The following is a 15606-nucleotide window of genomic DNA, read 5'->3' on the forward strand; positions in this document are numbered from 1 at the left end:
AGCACAGATTTTGGAGCAAGACTGTCGGATTCCAATCTGTATTCTTTTACCAGATCAAGGAAGTGACTTACTCTTTGTGTGTTTTGAGTCCTCATTTGTTAATTAATAGGATTAGCAAATACATCACATTAAGAGGGTTGGTATGTGGATAAAACCCATAAATATCTATACAGCACTTAGGTCAGAACCTGGCAGAGAGTAAACATAAGTATTGGGTATTGTTCTAATTGATTGAGTACTTACTACCTCTTGGAACCTTGTGCTGAAAGCTTCTGATAAGTGGACTGATGGCCGCAAACATGTCCATGTCCTTCCTTTGGAGAATTTGATTGTATTGTGTCACATGACAAAAGATAATGAACGTTAAAGGTGAAATTAAGGTTGCCAACAACTTGATCTTAAAATGGGGAGATTATCTTGGATCCTCTAGATGGGCACTTGAAAGGGGAAGAAGACAGCAGAAGTGTTTGAAAGAAATGTATGATAATGAAGGAAGGTGCAAGAGAGATTTCCAGCATGAGGGAGACCCTAATTGGGACTGCTGACTTTGAAGATGGTGGAGGGGGGGCAAGGAACAAAGGAATTCCAGATTCCTCTATCGAATGGGAAAATCCTCAGTTGACAGTCAGCAAGGAGATAGGGATGTCAGTCCCACAACTTCAATGAAGAGAATTCTTCCAACAATGTGAAGGAGCAGAAAATGATTTCAGAACCTTCCAGAGTAACACAGGGCTTCCCAAGTGGCTCAGTGGTAAAGAATCCACCTCCCAAGGCAGAAGACATTCATTTGATACCTTGGGGGTGGCAGGGGCTGGGAGTGGAGATCCCCTGGAGGAGGAAAGGGCAACCCACTTCAGTATTCTTGCCTTCGGAAATCCCAGGAACAGCGGAGCCTGGCAGGCTGCAGTCCGTGGGGTCGCAAGAGTCTGACATGACTTATCGATTGAACAACAATGATGACAACAAAAACTAGCACAACACTAACAACACCTTGATTTTAGCCCGTTGTGACCCATCCTGGACCTCTGACCTCCAGAACTGTAATATAATACATTTGTGTTGCTCTAGGCCACCAAGTGTATAGTAACTTGTAATTGGAGAAAAAGGAAACTGATACAGAGTGCCACACATCTTATTTCCTTTAAATATTTCTGTAGCTCTGTGCTGTTTATATCATATTATTATCCCCATTTCACTAATGAAAAAACTAAAGCTTAGAGAAATTATGTAACTTGCCTAAAGTCACATAGCCAGAGTGAATTCCATAGCTAGGGCATAACCATGAAGCGTTTTCAGGGCAACATTTTGTATAGAGAACACAGAATCTGAGAGGTGGTCTCAGCCTTTGAAGTCAGGGGGTCCAAATTATTCTTTTTGGAGATGGAGGGAAACAAGAAAACAAGTTCTTAGACCAAGAAATGTAAATTTACTTTTCCAAAACTGCTAAGGCTTAACTGCAGACAGACAGCCAGGTTGAACTGCATTTAGATTGTTGTCCCAAAGTTATTTTTGTGAGTTGGTTAGGATAACACAATCTGCTATTCCTATGATACTTTGTGGGGGACTATACGATACTTTATGCCTCAGGCAGCCACAGCAGGATGATGAGGCAAAATTGTGAACTGAGCGGTTACGAAACACAATCTAAGTGCTAGGCAGTACAGAATAGATTTCTGGAACAGAAAAGTAATTAGTGATTTCGAATTTAGTTGTCCAAGCCAGTTTAAACAGGTCAAGATACAAACTATTTAATTTTTACAACACTGCAAGTTAAACCTTTCTGTATAAATGGTGACAGTTTTGTTGTTGAAAACATTTTAAAGACTTTTAATTGTACACATAAATTAAATAGTAATTATGTTCCAAGGACTTAAATGCTTTGCACAATAATAAACACACTTGTCCTCACAGTAGTGCCTATAGTAGGCAGAGGTTTTAATCTTAACTTTAAAAGAGGACAAAAGATTAGCAGGTTTAGCTGAAGGCACACAGGAGAGATTTACTCCCACTTTAGAGAATGGTGGGCTTCCCTTGTGGCTGAACTGGCAAAGAATCCAACTACAATGCAGGAGACCTGGGTTTGATCCCTGGGTTGGGAAGATCACCCGGAAAAGGGAGTGGGTACCCACTGTAGTCCATGGGGTCCTAGGAGTTGGAGATGACCGAGCAACTTTCACTTTACATAATGATGGGATGATGCACTAAAAAACTTTAAGGTCTAGAATCTCACCTGGTATTTCTCACTTGGCCACTTGCTACATTAGTATCATTAGGTCACTTCTCTAACACCTATAAACATTAATGCTGCTAAGTCGCTTCAGTCGTGTCCGACTGTGCAACCCCATGGACTGCAGCCTATGAGGCTTCTCCGTCCATGGGATTCTCCAGGCAAGAACACCGGAGTGGGTTGCCATTTCCTTCTCCAATGCATGAAAGTGGAAAGTGAAAGTGAAGTCACTCAGTCGTATCTGACTCTTAGCGACCCCATGGACTGCAGCCTACCAGGCCCCTCCATCCATGGGATTTTCTGGGCAACAGTACTGGAGTGGGGTGCCATTGCCTTCTCCCATAAGCATTAATATCCTCATCCATAAGAGAGAGATAATAATTCCTACCTCCAGTTCAGTTACTCAGTCATGTCCGTCTCTTCACGACTGAAGTATTCGAGGCTTCCCTGTCCATCACCAACTCCCAGAGCTTGCTCAAACTCATGTCCATCGAGTTGATGATGCCATCCAATATCTTATCCTCTGTCATCCCCTCCTGTTCCTGTCTTCAATCTTTCCCAGCATCAGGGTATTTTCCAATCAGTCAGTTCTTCCCATCAGGTGGCCAAAATATTGGAGTTTAAGCTTCAGCATCAGTCCTTCCAATGAATATTCAGAGTTGATTTCCTTTAGGATTGACTGGTTTGATCTTGCAGTCCAAGGGACTCTCCAACACCACAGTTCAGAAGCATCCATTCTTCAGCGCTCAGCTTTCTTTATAGTCCAGCTCTCACATACATACATGACTACTGGCAAAAACATAGCTTTGACTAGATGGATCTTTGTCAGCAAAGTAAGGTCTCTGATTTTTAATATGCTTTCAAGGTTGGTCATAGCTTTACTTCTAAGGAGCAAGTGTCTTTTAATTTTATGGCAGCAGTTACCATCTGCAGTAATTTGGGAGCCCAGTGTTTCCATTGTTTCCCATCTATTTGCCATGAAGTGATGGGACCAGATGCCATGATCTTAGTTTTCTGAATGTTGAGTTTTAAGCCAGCTTTTTCACTCTCTTCTTTCATTGTCATCAAGAGGCACTTTAGTTCTTCTCTGCTTTCTGCCACAAGGGTGGTGTCATCTGCATATCTGAGGTTATTGATATTTCTCCCAACAATCTTGATTCCAGCTTGTGCTTCATCCAGCCTGGATCTCACATGATGTACTCTGCATATAAGTTAAATAAGCAGGGTGACAATATACAGCCTTGATGTACTCCTTTCACAATATGGAAGCAGTCTATTGTTCCATCTCTGGTTCTAATTGTTGTTTCTTGACCTACATACAAATTTCCCAGGAGGAAGGTAAGGTGATCTGGTATTCCCATCTCTTGAAAAATTTTCTACAGTTTGTTGTGATCCACACAGTCAAAGACTTTGGCATAGTTAATAAAGCAGAAATAGGATGTTTTTCTGGAACTTTCTTGCTTTTTCGAAGCTCCAATGGATGTTGGCAATTTGATCTCTGGTTCTTCTGCCTTTTCTAAATCCAGCTTGAACATCTGGAAGTTCTCAGTTCATGAACTGTTGAAGCCTGGCTTGGAGAATTTTGAGTATTACTTTGCTAGTGTGTGAGATGAGTGCAATTGTGAGGTAGTTTGAGCATTCTTTGGCATTGCCTTTCTTTGGGATTGGAATGAAAACTGACCTTTTCCAGTCCTATGGCCATGGTTGAGTTTTCCAAATTTGCTGGCATATTGAGTGTAGCACTTTCACAGCACCATCTTTTAGGATTTGAAATAGCTCAACTGGAATTCCATCACCTCCACTAGCTTTGTTTGTAGTGATGATTACCTAAGGCCCACTTGATTTCCCATTCTAAGATTTCTGGCTCTAGGTGAATGATCACATCATCATGGTTATCTGGGTCATGAAGAACTTTTTTGTATAGTTCTTCTGTGTATTCTTGCCATCTCTTCTTAATATCTTCTGCTTCTGTTAGGTCCAACAATTTCTGTCCTTAACTGTCCCCATCTTTGCATGAAATGTCCCCTTGGTATCTCTAATTTCTTGAAGAGATCTATAGTCTTTCCCATTCTAATGCTTTTCTCTATTTCTTTGCACTGATCACTGAGGAAAGCTTTCTTTTCTCTCCTTGTTATTCTTTGAAACTCACATTCAGATGGGTATATCTTCCCTTTTCTCCTTTCCCTTAGCTTCTGTTCTTTTCTCAGCTATTTGTAAGGCCTCAGGCAACCATTTTGCCTTTTTGCATTTATTTTTCTTGAGGATGGTCTTGATCACTGCCTCCTGTACAATGTCACGAACCTCCGTCCATAGTTCTTCAGGCACTCTATCAGATCTAATCCCTTGAATATATTTGTCACTTCCACTGTATAATGATTAGGGATTTGATTTAGGTCATACCTGAATGGTCTAGTGGTTTTCCCGACTTGTTTCAATTTAAGTCTGAATTAGGCAATAAGGACTTCATGATCTGAGCCACAGTCAGCTCCTGGTCTTGTTTTTGCTGATTATGTGGAGCCTCTCCATCTTTGGTTGCAAAGAATATGATCAGTCTGATTTCAGTATTGACCATCTGGTGATGTCCATGTGTAGAGTCTTCTCCTGTGTTGTTGAAAGAGGGTTGCTATGACCAGAGCATTCTCTTAGCAAAACTCTGTTATCCTTGGTCCTGATTCATTCTGTAGTCTAAGGCCAAATTTGCCTGTTACTCCAGGTACCTTTTGACTTCCTACTTTTGCATTCCAGTCCCCTATGATGAAAAGGACTTCTTTTTTGAGTGTTAGTTCTAGAAGATCTTGTAGGTGTTCATAGGACATTTCAACTTCAACTTCTTGGACATTAGTGGTTGGGGCATAGACTTGGATTACTGTGATATTGAATAGTTTGCCTTGGAAACAAGCAGAGATCATTCTGTCATTTTTGAGATTGTACCCAACTAGTGCATTTTGGACTCTTTTGTTGACTATGAAAGATACTCCGTTTTTTCTAAGAGATTCTTGCCCACAGTAGTAGATAAAATGGTCATTCAATTAAATTCGCCCATCCCAATCAATTTTAGTGCACTGATTCCTAAAATGTTGATGTTCACTCTTGCCATCTCCTGTTTGACCACTTCCTGTTTGCCTTGATTCATGGACCTAACATTCCAGGTTCCTATGCAGTATCGTTCTTTACAGCACTGGAATTTATCTCCATCACCAGTCACATCCACAACTGGGTGTTGTTTTCACTTTGGCTCTGTCTCTTCTTCTTTCTGGAGTTATTTCTCCACTCTTCAGTAGCATATTGGGCACCTACCCAGCTGGGAAGTCCATCTTTCAGTGTCATATTTTTTTGCCTTTTCATACTGGGAACAAGATGGCGTAATAGAAGGACATACATTCATCTTCTCCTATGAGAACTCCAAAATTGCAACTCGCTGCTGAACAACCATCAACAGGAGAATGTTGGATACCATAAAAAAAAAAAAAAAAAAGTACCGTATGTCCAAGGGCAAAGGAGAAGCCCCACAAGATGATAGGAGGGGCACAATCATGTTTAGAATCAAACCCTATACCCGCCAGATACGCTTGGAGGGCTCAAATAAAACCTTGTGCACCAGGACCCAAAGCCCCTACAGAGACTGAGCCAGACCTGCCTTTGAGTGTGTCACTATCTCCTGTGGAGGCATGATTCAACAGTAGCCTGTCCCAGGGTCAGGGGCTCTGGTTGCTGCAGATCTGGGTCACACAGCATGTGGCATAGGACTTCTTATAGGAGGTCACCATTAACCCCACCATAGAGCTACTGAGCAGATGACCCACAAACTGCAGAATAATTATACCAAATAAAATCTCACACTGTTAAGAAAGTTCTAGGACCCACAACGGATTTCCCATCCTGGGGATCTCGCAAAGGGACTAAGAATTCCCCCAGGGAATTTGACTTTGGAGGCCAGGGGGATTTGATTACAGAACTTACACAGGACTCGGGAGACAGACTTGGAGGGCACAAACGAAACCTTGTGTGCACCAGGACCCAGAAAAAAGGAGCAGTGACCCCACTAGAGACTGACCCAGACTTGCCTGTGAGTGTCCAGGTGTCTCCAGTGGAGGCATGGGTTGACTGTGGCTTGCTGCAGGGTCAGGGGCGCTGAACGTAACAGTGGATGCACAAGACCTTTTGAAGGAGGTGGCCATTATCTTCATTACTCCTTCCATAGTTTGGTCTCACATCAGACAAAAGGGTGGGAATATAGCTCTGCACATCAATAGAAAATTGGATTAAAGATTTACTGAATATGGCCCCACCTATCAGAACAAGACCCAGTTCCCCCACAGTCAGTCTCTCCCATCAGGAAGCTTCCATAAAGCCTCTTATCCTTATCTTTCAGAGGGCAGACAGAATGAAAACCACAATCCCAGAAAACTAATCAAACTAGAACCACAGCCCTGTCTAACTCAATGAAACTACGAGCCATGCCATGTAGGGCCACCCAAGATTGACAGGTCATGGTGGAGAGTTCTGACAAAATGTGGTCCACTGGAGAAGGGAATGGGAAACCATTATTCTTGCCTTGAGAACCCCATGAACAGTATGAAAAGGCAAAAAGATATGACAATGAAAGATAAACTCCTACCTTATACAGTTGCTGTAAAGTAAGCATTTACCATGGTACCCACTGTCTGTAGATACACTGATCAATAAGAATGAGGTAGTGGTGGTTGCTGTTAGCATTGTTCAGTTTCTAAGTCATGTCTGACTCTTTGCAACCCCATGAGCTGCAGCACACCAGGCTTCCTTGTCCTTGACTGTCTCTCTGAGTTTGCTCAAACTCACATCCATTGAATCAGTGATGCCATCCAACCATCTCATCCTCTGTCACCCCTGCCCCTGCCCTCATACTTTCCCAGCATCAGGGTCTTTTCCAAACAGACGGTTCTTCTCATCAAGTAGCCAAAGGGTATTATTGGAGCTTCAGCTTCAACATCAGTCCTTCCAATGAATATTCAGGGTTGATTTCCTTTAGGATTGACTGGTTTGATCTCTTCACTGTCTAAGGGACTCTCAAAAGTCTTCTCCAGCAGCAGAGTTAAGAAAACCTCAATTCTTGGGTGCCAGCCTCCTTTATGGTCCAACTCTGACATCTGTACATGACTACTGGAAAAACTATAGCTTTTACTATACAGACCAGTGAGGCTACATTATAAATAAAACATTGGACGAAGCAGTGGCTGAAAGACGTAGAAGTTTTTTGTTGGTTGGTTGGGCTACTCATTGATTGGTTGGTCTCTTGAAAGGTTGGCAGTTAAGGCTACCCAAAGTCCACACACATCAAAAATACATACCTTTTTTATCTTGCTGCTTCCAGCTTCCCATCATGAACCAGACTGGCTGCTGGATGGCTTCAGCCTCTCAAAGACATTCTTCCCAGTGTCATCCCCATGTCATCCCCTGATGACAGGAGAGAGGAAGGTAGAAATCAAAGTCTACTTACTTCCTTTTAAGAAACTTCCCAGAAGTTCCATCCAAAAATTTTCCTTATGGAAAATTAGTTCCCTGACCCAGTTTGTCAGAAGTTAGTTCCCTAGCCAAATGTAGCTACCATAGAGATTTGGAAATACAGATTTGTTTCCTGGATGGGAATATGCCCAATGAGAAATTGAGATTATGATTTAAGAGGAAAGGGGGGAAAGTGGTGGTCACTCCAACCCTGTCTCATGTTTATTAATGTTGTTTCTCTGACCTCTGTATCAAACGTGGCTTTCCTGCATTGCAGGTGGATTCTTTACCATCTGAGCCACCAGGGAAGCCCCTTTAAGCCTTCTGACCTTCTACTTTGTATGATGTATTTCTTTTTTTGTTGTTTTATTAAGTGCCTTTATGTTTAACTGGAGGATAATTGCTCTACAATATTGTGCTGCTTTCTGCCATACATCAACAAGAATCAGCCATAGGTATGCATATGTCTTCTCCCTCCTGAACCTCCCATTTGAAGTATTTCTAACATCTCCTCAGTGAATAAGGAAACTTTCAGGTATAAAAATGAGGTTAAAAAGAGGAAACATGTTTAAGGCAAGGGTCATAGTGCTGCAGTTTTTCACAGGTATCTTAGTTTGAGATTTTACAACAAAACACCATAAACTGGACGGCTTAAACACTGGAGATTTCTTTCTCACGGTTCTGTAGGATGGGAGCCCAGAATCAGGGTGCCAGCATGGTTGACTTCTGGTAAGGACATCTGCCTTCTCATTATATCCTTGACAAGGCAGAAAGAGCCAGAGAGCTCTCTGAGGTCTTGTCTATAAGGGCACTAATCCTATTCATCAAGGTTCTACCCTCATGACCAAATCCCCTCCTAGAGGCCCTGCCTCTGAACACCATCACATTGGAGACTAGGATTTAACATAAAAATTTTGGGGAAACACTAATACTCAGTGTATGGCACCAGGGCTGGTGGTTTGGATTTTGCTTTTATCTCTTTGGACAGCAACAGCACTGATAAGCCAGGGCCTTGATGCTTAGGGGAAAGGCTGCTCGAAGCAATTATGGAACAAGTTGCAGAGTTGAATCTTCTCCAAGTTCATGTGAAATTGGAGTGGGTCTCAGCCATCACTTGGCAACAGAAACCCCATATCTGTCCCTCTTGGTCTGCAGCCTTAAGCCAAATTGGAGAAGCACTTTAAATGATAGATTTATTGTGGTTGTTCAATCATGGGCTGTTCCAGCGTAATACATGCAGATTCAGATCTCATCTTGGGGACAAATTAATTCACTGGTGAATTTAAAAATATAAGATAAGGCAAAAATTTTTTTGGTAACATATTTATGGCAAGATTCTGAACCCATTTCTTACTTAGTTACTTTGGTTGTACTTTGTTTTTTTTGTTTTGTTTGGTGTTTTTAGGTAAATCAAGATGGGTTTGTCAGTGAATAAGAAACTTGGGATAAATAGGAAAGCTTTCCCTAGCCTAACTTAGGGGTTGTTGACAGTTGTTCTTTCATTAAACCTGTATATACATTCTCAGGTGATGCTAGCGGTAAAGAACCTGCCTGCCAATACAGGAGACATAAGAGACACAGCTTCAATTCCTGGGTCGGAAAGATTCCCCTGGAGAAGGGAAAGGCTACCCACTCCAGTTTTCTTGCCTGGAGAATCCAATAGGAAGAGGAGCCTGGTGGGCTACAATCTGTGGGGTTGCAAAGAGCCAGACATGACTGAAGTGACCACATACACACACACATGCATAAACGCATGTCTATATTTATATCTAGTATGCTATAGAGACATAAATGTAGATATCTGTGTATTTATATAGATATATAGTATCATTCAAACCCTAACCAGAAAAACAAATTCAAGGATTAAATGTGTCTTTTAAAAGTTGCATAAACTGATAGATATACCCAGTGTAAACCACACAATATGTTTGAATAATTATAGTTTACGTGGTGTGAAGGTTTTGTATTAGCACAGTAACAGCTTTGTAGTTTTGCATCAGCCATAGTATTGTGGATCTAAGTGAGTAAGACACCTGAATTACAGAAAAGTTTTAAAGAAACCAGTGTTAGTGCTTAGAAGTAGAGAGAACCTTTCAAGCTAAGGTAATAAAGAGATTATTTCGTAACAGAGGTCTTAGTGAAGCTGGTCTGAATAGATAATAAGGGCTTATAATGGAAATAGTGGTTCCTGAGCTCTTAAAATTAAGTGCTCATTCATTCACTTGAAATATTTTGAATACCTACTATGTGCTAGGTACTAAGTTTAAATTTCATTAGAGAAGTCCATCTCATTATTTGTAGCTTTACAGGGTATGAAGACAGATATCAGAGGACAGTTATAATAAAACTCAAATGGCAAAGTACAGAATGTTCAGTGATTAGCTGAACAGGCCCCATCTTCTAATTAGAGAGTAGAGCAGGCTTTCTGGCAGATGTAATATGTATAGCAAGACTTGAACGATGACTGGGATCCACTGGAGAAGAGTGTTCTGGGCAGGAGGAACAGCATGTGCGAAGGCACAAAGGCTGTAACAGCATAGGCATTTGATGTTCAGTGAATCTGTTCAAGTGTAAAGTGATTTAGGAGAGAAGGCTTGGAAAGAGGCCGTGGAGGTGAGCAAGGACTCTATTGTGAGTGGCACAGGAAACCAAATGAAATAAACAGTTCCAACTTTATTTCTGATGAAAGCAACAAAATAAAATGGCAATAAAATAATACATAAAATATCACGTTTATTTATTTTTAAAATTTTTATTGAAATATAGTTGATCTACCATATAGTGTTAATATCTGTTGCACAGCAAGGTGATTCAGTTTGCATATATACACATTCTGTTCATGTTCTTTTCCATATGGTTTATCATAAGATATTGAATTTAATTCCCTGTGCTATATAGTAGGACCTTGTTGTTTACGCATTCTATTTTGTGTCTGCTAATCCCAAACTCCCACTCCATCCCTCTGCCACTCTCCTCTACCTTGGCAAGCACAGGTTTGACTCTATGAGTCAGTTTATATTTTGTAGATAAGTTCATTTGTGTCATATTTTAAAGTCCACATATGTATGTTATGGTATGTATCTTTCTCTGTCGGACTTACTTTGCTTCATAAGATGATCTCTAGGTCCATCCATGCCGCAGCCAATGGCATTATTTCATTCTTTTTGAATGGCTGAGTAGTGTTGCATTGTGTGTGTTTGTGTGTGTGTATGTATGTATACGTGTGTGTGTGTGTGTGTGTTAGGAATTCTTCTATTGATGGACATTTACATAGTTCCCATGTCTTGGCTATTGTAAATAATGCTGCAGTGAACATTGGGGTACATATATCTTTGAGAATTACAGTTTTCTTTGGATATATGAGGGCTTTCCAGATGGCACTTGTGGTAAAGAACCTATCTGCCAATGTAGAAGATGTAAGAGACTTAGATTTGATCCCTGGGTTGGGAAGATCCCCTGGAGGAGGGCATGGCAACCCACTGCAGTGTTCTTGCCTGGGGAATCCCATGGACAGAGGAGCTGGAGGGCTACAGTCCATACTGTCAGAAAGAGTTAGACACAACTGAAGTGCTTAACACACACGCACCCATTAACTGGATTTATGCCCAGGAGAAAGAGAAAATTTATGTTCTTAAGAAATCACAGAAAGCATGAATTGAAATCATTGCAACCTAAGGCAACAATTCCAGTTAGCAACAATTCAGCAGTCTGAGCAAGAGAGAATTAGAGCCCAAAGTAAAGAAATAGCAAAGAGAATAGAGAGGGTTGTGAAACAGTTAAATTAACAGGACACAGGATTTGATTCAATTAAAGATGAGGAGGGAAGATGCTAGTAAAAGTCAAATCCTAAATTTCCATTTCAGATATCAGGATTGTGTTAGACCTAGTTAGTAAGACAGGGACCAATACAGAAAGAGTGGAGGTGAGGGCAAATGTGATACATTCAATTTGGAATTGTTTCAGTTTGATCTGCTTGTTGAAAAACCAACTGGATATATCTATGTGGGTTTGAAGATTGACTATTTGAATCTGGAACTCAGGAATGAGGCCTGAGCTATAGATAGAAATTTAGGTGTTGTGTGTATATAGATGGTAGCTGAAAGCATGGCAGTGGATAAAAGTTTTTGGCAGATACATATCATTAAGTAGTAAATCATTTACTTAAAAGAGAGCCTGTATCTTTAATTCTGAAGCTGATGGAAATTTAAATGTAAGTAGAGGATGCCTATTTTTACAACATCATTTAAATGACCAACAGCCACAATTGATTTATATAGTAATTGATTTGTTAAGTAAAGGTCTACTTGTTGCTTGGAATGCAGATATTCTAAACTTTTAAATTACTACTATTAATTCTGATAAAGTTTTTCCCCTTCTTTTTGTTTTATATTTGTATCATCCAGTACTAAGAAGAACTGTTCTGCTTTTTACCCTGTAAAACGGAGGTTTTCTTTATAAACAGAAATGCTGTACCCTTCCGAGCATACAATGGTATTTCACTAAATATCAAAATTTTAGTGCTTTTATATTCATTTACTTAAATTCACATATTTTCAAAAGACTTGAATTAAAACAGTATGTTTTGTCTTTTTTCGGCCAAGGAGAATTGTAAAAGATGCTTGAGAATGTGATGAATAGGCATGGTATGCAAGAAGAGAAAGCCAGCTGGCATATTTTAGAGAATGTTTAGCTTTTTTGTATCACTTAGTGGTACTTAAAACACATTAGCCAATTATCTTTAAAAATGGGGTTTTCTCTTGAATGCTATTGCTTATAACAGTAAATATTTTATTACAATAGCCTCAATTCAGCAGAGAGTCTAAGAATGACCCATTACTTCTAATTAAACACATTAAAGTTGTCTCAAAGGTTTTAGGCAGCATTTAATACTATAGAAATTTAAATGCTTTCTAAAGAAAGAAATAAAGATTTCCCCAAATATTAATAGCCATAATCTAGTGTTTTAAAATGTATTAGCCAATTTTAATGTATTTTTTTACATGCAGTTAGGAGCTGGCTTTAAAAGTCAGTTAGCTTTGTATGCTGTATGATTCCATGTATACGTAATAGCTGAAAAAGTCTGCTTTACAGACATAAAACAGTGATCCCTGCTTGTCCAGAGCTCAGAGTGGGAGGAGAGATTGTCTCTTTGGGGTCATGGTAGAATTTGGAGGGTAAGGGAATTGTTCTAGACCTTGATTATAACAATGGTTACATGACTGCATCGCTTCTTTAGAAGTCACCTAACTCTGTGCCAAAAAGGTTATTTTGTCTATAAATTATACCTAAATATATTAAGCAAACTTTTGCATGCAATTTTAAATATATCTGATTTCATGAGTAGCTTAATATAGGAGTTTCAGAGCTCAAGAAATGCCCCCAACTGGTCACTTTGTCCCTTTGAGGACGCTGAGTAGTTTGATGACGTTACTTGGAAGTAGCATCTAAACTTTTGCCAGTAAACAAGATAATTCATCAGAGCAAGAACCACTTGGCATTTCTGCCATTGCTGCTTCTAGTCGCCACAGTCTTGTTTTGTAAAGATGTGTCTGGGGACTCTGTTACTATCCAGCAAATCTGTTAGATGGTATTTCCCTTGGCTGGAGCTTTTAGATGAAGATGAAGACTTTGTTTGCCAAATCGTTTCTGTCTCTATTCCTTCCCTATTTCCTCACATTTCTTGGCTCCTCTGTCTCTTATCACACTGGAGTCGATTTTTCTTCATACTATTCAAAAATGCTGTTCTCTCTCTGCCTGCCATTGCTCCTTTCACAAAAATCCAGACTGGATTATCTTCCTCATCATCCTTGGTGTCCCCATCTCAACAGCTGTCCCCTCACACTGATCAGATAGGTAATGAAGCTCAGAGAGTTTCAGTTCATCTACCCCTGGGCACATAAGCCAAGATCTCAAGGAACCTTTACTCCTGTACCCTTCAGTTCAGTCTCTCAGTTGTGTCTGACTCTTTGTTATGCCATGGACTGCAACATGCCAGGCTTCCTGTCCATCATCAACTCCCAGAGCTTGCTCAAACTCATGTCCATCAAGTCGGTGATGCCATCCAGCCATCTCATCCTCTGTCATCCCCTTCTCCTCCTGTCCTCAATCTTTCCCAGCATCAGGGTCTTTTCCAGTGAGTCAGCTCTTTGTATCAAGTGGCCAAAAGACTGTACCCTTAACTCCAGATTAATCTCTTACTGGTAAATTTACAGTAACAGAGGAGAATTTTTTTTATTTAACACATGTGATGTTGCCAGCTTTCAGGACCTGGATATTAGTCGTTTCAAGATTGCTGTCTCTGCTTCATGTCTGCAGGGAAGGTACTAGGCTGTCCACTAGTTTCTCTTATCTTTTCAACACTAGGGACTATGCACTGGGCTGGGAATATAGAGATAAACCCTCAGGGAGTCCACACACATTCTGTTTAGAATGTGGAGAATTTACCCATAAGTTAATTTGGTACGGACTGTATGATTAAGGTGACCATACGTACTTTATTCTACAGTCTGGGGCATTCTGGTGAGAAAGGGGACCCTGTTGGTAATTCCTGCCAAGACAACACATAGAAGCCAAGACTTGCCCAAGGAAATGGGACATTTCCACCCTATCATGGAGATGTTTGTAAGACAGTAAGAAGCACAGAGAAGAGTTGTTGTCTCAGCCAGCATCTTGGGGGAGTGGGCAAGCAACTCCATACATAGAGGTATCTCAAAGGAAGTGATGATGAAGCTCCATTGTGAAGGATCTATGAAACCAAGCAAAGGAAAAATAGTAGGGAAAACACCGTCTGAACAAAATCATTGCATGGACAGGAAGTAAAACTGCTTATGTATTACAATTATGTCCAAAGTAACGTTCTCATGTAACTAGGAAAATGAGAAAGCCTAACCTGAGTTCCTTCCCATATAGGGAACCATCTTTCTCCTTCAGAGGATGTGAACCCTGGAGGAAGATAATTTTTCCTGAAGGGGAGGTTGATACACCTGGGTAAATACACAAGAATCTCAGAAAAGAGAGAACATTCCTCTCCTGTTGCTGGGTTACCCAACCCATACCTCTGTTTCTCTTATGCTTCCAGCTGGGAAAAGAAGAGGAAAAGGATGCATTTGCCACATAATCCCCACACCGTAAGAGCATAAACTACTATTTAAGAAAAGAGAGGAGTCCGTGCAGCCCAAGACTGGGTTTTGAATGGGACTCATGGGAAGGGATCATAATCACTTCTCTCCTCCTTCCCATTCTCTAGCCACAAACAAGACCTACAGATGATCTCCTCTTAACTGCAGTCAGCTTAATTTTCTGCCTATTTGTATCATTATTTACATGCATACTAATTCTGTGCATATTACTCATTGTGTCAGATGAAGTTAAGTGTATATTTTATTTGCTTCTTGATTTAATTTTAGTAAGTGGAAAGAGCAGAGGATTGAAGTAAAAAAGATACTGGTCAAATTGTGACTCTGCCATTTACCACACAGGTGTGATGTTAGTCAAGTTACTTAACCCCTGAGCCTTGGTTTCCTTATTTTGTGCATTAGGGCCAGAAATTCTTACTGTGCAGAGATAGTCAGTATATTAGATGACATTTGCTTCGTGGCATAGCCAACTCTTAGCAAGAGGTTGGCTAAAAAGACTCATCTTGGTTGACAGGTAGAGAAAGGACAAGTTACTTCCAGCTCTGTCCTGCCCCATTTCTCTTACATTCTTTTTTTTTTTTTTTTAGTTTTTTTTCTTTATTTTTTATTTTATTTTAGTTTTTAACTTTACAATATTGTATTGGTTTTGCCATATATCAACATGAATCCGCCACAGGTATATACATGTTCCCCATCCTGAACCCTCCTCCCTCCTCCCTCCCCGTACCATCCCCTCTGGGTCGTCCCAGTGCACCAGCCCCA

The 15606-nt window shown here is 40.5% G+C and overlaps 1 protein-coding gene across 6 annotated transcripts in view; it reads left to right on the forward strand.

Moving 5' to 3' along the window:
• The window catches only part of CNTN3 (contactin 3), a 391647-nt gene that overhangs the window by 278483 nt on the left and 97558 nt on the right, over positions 1-15606 (forward strand). The window lies entirely within an intron of this gene.

Source organism: Bubalus kerabau, chromosome 20 (genome assembly GCF_029407905.1).
Source record: "Bubalus kerabau isolate K-KA32 ecotype Philippines breed swamp buffalo chromosome 20, PCC_UOA_SB_1v2, whole genome shotgun sequence".
Classification (NCBI taxonomy): Eukaryota; Metazoa; Chordata; class Mammalia; order Artiodactyla; family Bovidae; genus Bubalus; species Bubalus kerabau.